Source organism: Rhinopithecus roxellana, chromosome 13 (assembly GCF_007565055.1).
Source record: "Rhinopithecus roxellana isolate Shanxi Qingling chromosome 13, ASM756505v1, whole genome shotgun sequence".
NCBI lineage: Eukaryota > Metazoa > Chordata > Mammalia > Primates > Cercopithecidae > Rhinopithecus > Rhinopithecus roxellana.
The window spans coordinates 52,313,569-52,321,790 of NC_044561.1; the positions used below are offsets into that span (position 1 = coordinate 52,313,569).

General features: G+C 48.0%; 1 long non-coding RNA gene across 1 annotated transcript; it reads right to left on the reverse strand.

Moving 5' to 3' along the window:
- Positions 1-658: 658 nt before the first annotated feature.
- LOC115892761 lies at positions 659-7,423 on the reverse strand. The gene is made up of 3 exons (XR_004052655.1): positions 7,362-7,423; positions 5,245-5,487; positions 659-1,175 (listed from the first exon to the last, which is right to left on the reverse strand). It is a non-coding gene; the product is annotated as an uncharacterized LOC115892761 (long non-coding RNA).
- Between the last annotated feature and the right edge of the window lie 799 nt (positions 7,424-8,222).

The following is an 8,222-nucleotide window of genomic DNA, read 5'->3' on the forward strand; positions in this document are numbered from 1 at the left end:
CTAGGGTATATGTATGGTTAGCTTTAGTATACATCATTTTATTTTTGCCAAAATCTAGAAAGCTACTTGAAGTGACGTTAAGTGTAAACATACCTAAACGGAGAAATTTCCTAAATGTAAACACACATTCATTCTTCATCAGAACTGACCCAAGCAAACACTGTCACGGGCAGGACAACTGAGTATCAGTCACAAAGTTAGTGGAGTGTGATGTCTCACACTCCATCACCTCTGTGGGGTTCAGGCCTTGGGAAGTGAGCCCCACATGAACTTCCTGGCACTCCTGCCAGCTCCCTTTAGTGGAGTGTGGATGAACAAGGCTCATAGCCCTGCCTTCGCTTTGATACAATGAAAAACCTTAGGCGTGTTCAATTTCCCCCTAAGGTCTGGAAATCAATTTATCTTTTTTCCTTCTTTTTCTTTTCTTTTGTCTTTTCTTTTCTTTTTTTTTAAGACAAGATCTGTCACCCAGGCTGGAGTGCAGTGGTGCATTCTTGGCTCACTGCAGCCTCAACCTCCTGAGTTCAAGTGATCCTACCACATCAGCCTCCCGAGTAGCTGGGACAAGAGGCACGTGCCACCACGACTGGCTGATTTTTGTATTATTATTATTATTATTATTATTATTATTATTTTTTTTTTTTTATAGAGTCAGGGTTTCACTATGTTGTCCAGGCTGGTCTCAAACTCCTGGGCTCAAGGGATCCACCTGCCTTGGCCTCCCAAAGTGCTGGAATTTTACAACTTATTTTTCTTTAAAAAACAAAAAAGCCCGGTGTAATTATTAGCACACAGTACCAGGCTGAGTCTCTCAGTTCCTGGAGGACACTTGTCTGCTGCTTTTGGGAACTTGGTGGTCCTTTCCTTCTGGGCAGGGCTAAAAGCTCTTGCCTGTGACTGGTTCTTCCTGGTGGCTGTGGGCTCATAATCTACCTCATGTCAGAACCCACCTCTGATAGGATTTGAAGCCAGGGCACCTGGATTCAGCTCACAATGCTTCTAGTAGAATTTTTTTCACGGTCCAGGCTAGTCTGAATAATCCAGTGTTTGTTCCCAGTGAAACTTTCCAGGGAGTTTCTCCATCTGTTTCACTTCATGGTCTCTGATCTGGGTGTCCACTTGGGTTTCAGGAAGACTTTCTGTGAACATGAGGATCCCTTTGGCTTGCCGCCTATCTGTGGAAGTTGAAGCGTTAGTCAGAATTCCAACCTCAGAGGCTTTTACACCCTAATGGGACAGACTGCAGAGAGGGCTCTATCTTGTTTTCTTTTAAATTCTCTTTAAATTTTGATTCCTTCTGTAGCTGCTTGTTCTCTTCCATGTGTCTGGAGTTTTTTTTTTTTTTTTTTTTTTTGAGGCGGAGTCTCGCTCTGTCGCCCAGGCTGGAGTGCAGTGGCGCGATCTCGGCTCACTGCAAGCTCCGCCTCCCGGGTTCACGCCATTCTCCTGCCTCAGCCTCCCGAGTAGCTGGGACAGGCGCCCGCCACCGCGCCCGGCTAATTTTGCCACTGCGCCCAGCTAATTTTTTGTATTTTTAGTAGAGACGGGGTTTCACCATGGTCTCGATCTCCTGACCTTGTGATCAGCCCGCCTCGGCCTCCCAAAGTGCTAGGATTACAGGCATGAGCCACCGCGCCCGCCCGGCCGGCATTTGTTAGTATACAGAAGAAACAGCTTCTTGAATAATGTCCATTATAGCTTTGTATTTAAATAACAAAGACTTCCTCCCTCTGCCTTCCCCTCCCCTCTCCTCCCCTCCCCTCCCCTCCCTTCCCTTTCCCTTCCCTTCCCTTCCCGTCTCACAGGGCTTGCTCTGTTGCCCAGGCTGTAGTACACTGGTGTGATCATAGCTCACTGCAGCCTAGAGCTCCTAGGCTCACGCAATCCTCCTGCCCCAGCCTCCCAAGTAGCTGGAACTACAGGCACGTACCACCACGCCCAGCTAACTTTTAAATTTTATTTTTTTATAGACAGGATGTCTTGCTATGTTGCCCAGGCTGGTATTGAACTCCTGGCCTCAAACAATCTTCCTGCCTCTGCCTCCTAAAGTTCTGGGATTACAAACATGAACCACTGCACCGGCCTATTTTATTTCTTTTCTACCATACTTCAAGGCTGCACTAGAGCAGCTGCAATGCTGGCTTTTAGCATTGGAGAACTTACCATATGCTCCTTACTTTCTGGTTTTGCTTGCTTTAAAAGTTGCTACAACTTTTGACATTCTTATTTGCTGGTGGTAGAGAAGAACTTACATTCTCCAAGCTCAGATGTGCTTCCTGAATTTGGCCCTACTTTTTATGTTTGTATAAACCATTGACATGTACTAAAACTACTCGGGGCATGACTCGTGAAAAATTTGTCATTTGTCACATGGCAAATATTCACTACAAACATATAGAACAACCAATCACCTACTTGCTTAGGTTTAAAATGGAAAGAAATTATTTTGGATTCTATATTTTGGGATAACTTAACGTTTTAAAAGTATTACTTATTGCAGGCTGGGCGCAGTGTCTCATGCCTGTAATCCTACCACTTTGGGAGGCCAAGGCAGGCGAATCACTTCAGTTCAGGAGTTTAAGACTAGCCTGGGCAATATAGCAAAACCTGATCTTTACAAAAAATACAAAAATTAGCCAGGTGTGGTGGTGTGTGCCTATAGTCCCAGCAACTTGGGAGGCTGAGGGAGGATCGTTTGAGCCTGGGAGACGAAGGCTATGGTGAGCTGAGATCGTGCCACTGCACTCCAGCCTGGGCGACAGAATGAGACCCTGTCTCAAAAAAAAGAGTATTGTTTATTGATTGCATAAGATGCAATACAATGAATACAAATCACTTAGCATTAGGAGGCTAATTAGGCAATATGAGGGGGAATGGCTTTATCAAGAGACCAACCAGGTCAATTTTCTCAGATTTTAGGTCAGTTTCGGGATATGTTTGGGATGACCCTTATATGGGTGACTTAGGTAGCTTTTTGATTGTTGTTACCAGTTTTCATTCATTCATTTTTTTTTTAAATAGCTGTATTGAGATAGAATTCACATACTTTATAATTCACCCATTTAAAGTATACAATTCAATGGCTTTTAGTATTTTCACTGATACATGCAATCATCACCACAGTCAATTTTAAAACATTTTATCACTTCAAAAGACAAACCTTTTGATGGGCGCAGCACACCAACATGGCACATATATACGTATGTAACAAACCTACACATTGTGCACATGTACCCTAGAACTTGAAGTATAATTTAAAAAAAAAGAAAAGGAAGAAAAGCATCCTGGCCCAACATTATGCACTTCCCTCTTTTACTTGTTGAATCCTAAAGAAACAAATGTCTCCTGTTCCTTTGTTTAAATGAAATGGCAAAACCATTACCCTTTCTCCTTTTTCACACTCTTCTGCCAGTTCTTAAAAAAGTGACCATGAAAATGAGCACAATTATTTTTCCACACACAGGAGCAGACCACAAAGCTCATCCTAATAGTTGTTTCATTTGTCAGTTATTTAAGTTACCCAAAGTACTTTCAGCATGACCTGAACTTCACCAAGCATGTCACCTCAGACAAGCCATCACAATGGTCCTTTTAGTTTTTGTCTCATATAGTCAACAACAAAACATTTAAAATGTGACAAGAAGATAACATTAGGTAGAGTAAAAATAACATATAAAGCTTCAATTTCCTTTTGGCTGGGTGAGGTGGCTCACGCCTGTAATTCCAGCACTTTAGGAGGCTGAGGCAGGTGGACCACCTGAGGTCAGGAGTTCGAGACCAGCCTCACCAACATGATGAGACCCCCATCTCTACTAAACATATAAAAAATTAGCTGGGCATGGTGGTGGGTGCCTGTAATCCCAGCTACTCGGGAGGCTGAGGCAGGAGAACTGCCTGAGCCAGGGAGGCAGAGGTTGCAGTGAGCTGAGATTGTGCCACTGCACTCCAGCCTGGGCAAGAAGAGCAAAACTCCATCTCAAACAAACAAAACCCCCCAAAACTTCAAGATAGCCTCTAGATAGCCAAGGCTGACCTAGTTGTTACTGAAGAACAAGCTCTTCAAAATTCTGATCCAAATAAAAGAAAACATTATTTTGTATTAGCCAAAGAAGTACCTTGATTTAAACACATTGGCAGTGACATCCAAGCTCACAATAGGTTTTTGCTTTTGCAACTTCTCCAGGAAGGACAGATATTCAGCTCTCATTTGGAATCAGCCTGCGAAGAATTCCTATCAAGGTTCTCACTTGTCCTATTGCAGACACCTTTGGGGCCTATGCCCCAATTATTTCTCTCTTTTTCAAGGACCGTCCCCCAGTGCAAGCGGGAAGCCAACCAGGGAACACAGCTGAGCCTATAATACGAACATCGAGGAGCTAGGATAGATAGACACATTTGGCCATAAGGACTGGGGAGCAGAGAAAGTTGATCTGTAGCGGGACATGAAATGAAACAGCTGTGGTTGGAGGAACAGAGATGAGCAGCTGAGAGACCTGTTAGCTAGCTATTAGGTTGGTGTAAAAGTCAGAGACAATTTTGCCACTAAAAGTAATGGCAAAATCTGCAATGACTTTTGCACCAACCTAACAGTTATTTGTTCCTTTGTATTTCTGATCCCAGCTGCCTTCCTGACATGGGTTGCATGAGAGACACTTGCGTCTTTGAAACAACAACAAGAATAATACTTACATAATCACGTAACACTTGTTGAATCCTTCCTACGCACCATGTGCTGGTCTAAGTATTTTGCTCGTTTCATCCTCACAACAGCCCTGTGACATAACTACCATTTTCATCACCATTTGACAGCTGAGGATACTGAGGGGCATGTGATTGATAACTTGCTCAACTCTCATAGGGGCCCCATGGGGACCAGTATCCGGGTCCCCAGGGCTCTGTGGGTGGCATCCAGGAGAGGTGGCCTTGCCAGAGGATGCTGAGGGAGAAGCAAGGACCACAGAGCTGTGTATTAGCCTGAGGGAGGTCCCCAGAGGTGGAAAAAGAGCATGCCTCCAGGTAAATGAGCATTTCTCAAGTAAGCGTTAGTGTCACTGTTCTGTCCTCACTGCCACCCACTCTCCTCCCCATCAGTGGGCTGGAAAGGACAGGTCTGGAGCCAAAGAGGGCGTTTGTGGTTACAGCCTCTCCCGCTAGCAGGCCCGGGTGAGGGCCTCCTGGCCTGGGGCCTCGGGGTAGCGATGCTGTCCCTCCTGCCACAGCCTTTGCAAAGTTGTCCCCTCTCACCTGACAACTCTGGAGGCAGGCCTGAGCAGGTGGAGCAGCAGCCGAGGCAGGCGGGTGTCAGTTGCTGCAGGCGGCTCTGGGGAAGTGTTGGGCATTTCGTCTTCCACAGAGCTGAGTGTGGTTGATTCCACCTAGGATGGCCAGGCAGCCTCATCATACCGGAAGGGGTGGTTGGAAATTTAGTGTCGAGCTGCCCAGGGCCATGAAGGTGGCAGTGGCCACACATTCAAAAGCTGAGGTGCCCTGGGGAAGAACAAACAGACAACTCACTAATCCACTTAAAACCCTGAGCTAGGCCAGGTGCAGTGGCTCACGCCTGGAATCCCAGCACTTTGGGAGGCCGAGGTGGGTGGATCAGTTGAGGTCAGGAGTTTGAGACCAGCCTGGCCAACAGGGAGAAACCCTGTCTCTACTGAAAACACAAAAATTAGCCAGGCATGGTGGGGCATGCCTGTAATACCAGCTACTCGGGAGGCTGAGGCAGGAGAATCATTTGAACTTGGGAGGTGAAAGTTGCTGTGAGCCGAGATTGCACCACTGCACTCCAGCCTGGGCAACAGTGAGACTCTGTCTCAAAAAAACCAAACCAAAACAAAACCCTGAGCTGAAACCAACGCAGACTTACATTTCAAATAGTACGGAAACTGGCATGGGGCCAGCTTTGCCAGGCCACCTGCATAGTCTGTTTGCATGGGCTGGCTTGGCCCTGAGGTCTTCAGGTGGGTGACTATCTTGAGAATGGGCTGAGGACATCCTGAGACTTGCCTGGAAGAACCTGGCTGGGGACACGGACCACCCTGAGAGTCAGCCCCAGGGTCCTCCTCCCCCAGGGATGACCCGGCCCGTTTGCTTTTCTGAGTCAGTTTCCCTGTGACCATTCCTTTTCCCTCTGCTCTGGGGGTGCAGTAGCCTGCCTTCTCTCTTCATAGCTGCCATCAGCCTCTGGTCTCTTGGGGACCGCTCCGCTCCACACCTAGAGCTGCCTGAGGAAGAGATTTGAGGCCCTTGCCCCTACTGCCTTCTGTCCTGGACCAGATGCATCAGGCAGAGCCATGTGCAATGCTGATATGTGACCACTTTGACCTATGAAAATGACTTTCCCATAGGTCAATTTGGATATAGTCTTTTTTTCTTTTCTTTCTTATTTATTTATTTATTTATTTATTTATTTATTTATTTATTATGAGACAGTGTCTCGCTCTGCCGCTCAGAGAGGATTCAGGCCGGCTCATTGCAATTTCTGCCTCCCAGGTTCAAGCAGTTCTCCTGCCTCAGCCCCCCAAGTAGCTGAGACTACAGACACACACCACCACACCTGACTAATTTTTCTATTTTCGGTAGAGACAGGGTTTTGCCATGTTGCCCAGGCTGGTCTCGATTTCCTGAGCTCAAGCGATCCACCTGCCTCAGCCTCCCAAAGTGCTGGGATTACAGGCGCGAGCCACCGTGCCTGGCCTGGACATAGCCTTTGTTATTTGAAATATCTTCGGCTGGGCGCAGTGGCTCAAGCCTGTAATCCCAGCACTTTGGGAGGCCGAGACAGGGCGGATCACGAGGTCAGGAGATTGAGACCATCCTGGCTAATATGGTGAAACCCCGTCTCTACTAAAAAAATACAAAAAACTAGCCGGGCGCGGTGGCGGGCGCCTGTAGTCCCAGCTACTCCGGAGGCTGAGGCAGAGAATGGCATAAACCCGGGAGGCGGAGCTTGCAGTGAGCTGAGATCCGGCCACTGCACTCCAGCCTGGGCGACAGAGCGAGACTCCGTCTCAAAAAAAAAAAAAAAAAAAAGAAATATCTTTCCTACTAATTGTGATAGGAAAATAAACAGAAAGAAACAAAAACAAAAATAGTGGGCACATAGACTCTCTAGAGATGGTAAAGCATATTATTTTTCTGTCTGGGCCTGCGTTTCCTGGGCCTTTTATTAACAGTGAACTTTGTGGCTGGGCACGGTGGCTCATGCCTGTAATCCCAGCACTTTGGGAAGTTGAGGCAGGCAGATCACCTGAGGTCAGGAGTTCAAGACCAGCCTGGCCAACATGGTGAAACCCCGTCTCTACTAAAAATACAAAAATTAGCTGGGTGTGGTGGCACACCCCTGTAATCTCACTTACTTGGGAGGCTGAGGCAGAAGAATCACTTCAACTCAGGAGGCAGAGGTTTCAGTGAGCTGAGATCGTGCCACTGTACTCCAGCCTGGGCGACACAGCAATGCTCCACCTCAAAAAAAAGATAGGGAATTCTGAGAATGTCTCCCAAGGCTACCACGCCTTCCAATTTGGCTGGACCAGATGGCTTCCCTCAGACAGCAGGCGGGCCAGGCCCAGGCTCACAGAATCCCCATCCTGGGGCTCAGTCTCCGGTTCTCCTCTTCTGGTCTCTCCTGGCTGTGCTTTCATTCTGCAGCCCTCTCTTGGTCCTGCCCTGACTCTCCCCGCCCTCCCCACAAATGCCCCCAAGGAGTCCCACAGCTCAGGCTTCCTGTCTGACCTTGCGGTCACCTCCTCCCTGTGTCCTGGAGGCTCCTGGGTCCAGCCCCCACCCCTGGCCCATTGCTCTCTGTCCTGAGTGTTTTGCCCACAACATTTTTCCTGGCCGGGCTGGTAAGTCCAGAAAAGTTCAGTTTCCTTATCTGCGCTGCAGCTTTCTCTTGAAGTCAGGTGTCATACACAGCAGGGGCCAACCTTGGAAGCCTGGCAGGCTTGACTTGCTGCCTCCTGTCTTTCTCCTATTCCTGAGCCCCTGCAGAGGCCGTGTCTATTTCAGGCATGAGTCCCTGCTGGCCTTGCTCTGATACCTGGTCCAGGCTGCACGCTGCTTAGGGACCTGCACTGGCAGAGGAAGGAGGACAGCCAGCCACCCCCCGGAAATCTGCCTCCTCGGGGTCTCTCTCCGTCTCCCCTCAGGTGGCCTGCTCCCTACCCAGGTACCCCCATCAACGGGCCCCATCGGAATTTCCATCCAGGACCCTCACA